We start from the raw sequence: 1,170 nt of genomic DNA, 5'->3' as shown, positions 1-1,170 counted from the left end.
TTCTTTTTTCTTTTTTTTTTTTTCTATTCACGTATGTTCTTTCTGATTTCCTCTAACTTCCCTGGCTTTGGTAGCATTTGGTAAAATTTCAGTCTCTGGTTTTAACATTATAGCACTTTTCTGTTCAAGCATGAACCATCATGTAATAATAGTCTATTAATTCACTTTCTTAAGGTAGAATCTGATTGGTACCCTTTGGGTATCTTTGTTAACCACCTGTAATCTAAATGTATCTTTGGGTAGTGGGGAATGGAGTCAGTGATGTAGCCTTTTGACCACTCAGCTGGATTGTAGGTAAAAGTAAATTCTCTGAGAAATACTTAGTCAAGGAGGTAACTCCACTATGTGTCTACCATAAGGGTCATCTACCTGAAATTCCCATCTCCCTTTTGTATATTTGCCAGATGGTCATTTAGTCTCTGTTTGGACACTTCCCATCATGCAAAGTTCATTATCTTTGAAGTAACCTATTGCTCTGAGAATATTACAAATTATTTAAAGCTTGAGTTGAGCTGAAATCTACTTACTTATAAATTTGATCTATATATCCTACTTATACCCTCAAGGGCAGTAAAATCTCATTATATCTTAAAATGACAGGATTTCACATATTTGAAAAAGTTATATTTCCCCTAAGTCTTTCCTTTCTAAACTAATTATTCTAATCATCATTCTTTGGACAAAAGTAAAAATACAGATGAACCCACGTTTTATATATTAGGAAAATACTGAGGGGAAAAAATAATGTATAATTGAATTTATTCATAAGTATTGGGAGCTGTAGTGTGATACACAGAGCTTTGGTGTATTTGATGTAAGAGGTCCAGAGAGCAAATCCTGACACAGTCATGTGAAGGCGTGCCATTTAAATTATTTGATCCATTTTAGAGCTGAGGAAATAGAGATAGTAATGGTCAAATAACTTGTTCAAGGTCTCATGAATTGTAAGGAAGTTGTATCGTCCCACACAGACTTTCATAACACAGATTACTCTTCCCCTGACTTTTCTCTTCAATCTCATCTTCCTTTCCTCCTTTCCCCACCTGCTCTCTACACTTCAGCCACAATACATTTCTCTAAGAGCCTGTACTAGACCTTATTCTTCCTTGCTGCCAAGTCATCACACGATGCTTCCTCTTTCTGGAGTATTCTTCCCCCAAATATTTACTT

This window comes from Pteropus alecto, unplaced genomic scaffold (assembly GCF_000325575.1).
Source record: "Pteropus alecto unplaced genomic scaffold, ASM32557v1 scaffold146, whole genome shotgun sequence".
Taxonomy (NCBI): domain Eukaryota; kingdom Metazoa; phylum Chordata; class Mammalia; order Chiroptera; family Pteropodidae; genus Pteropus; species Pteropus alecto.
Note: the sequence above shows the minus strand (reverse complement) of the source record.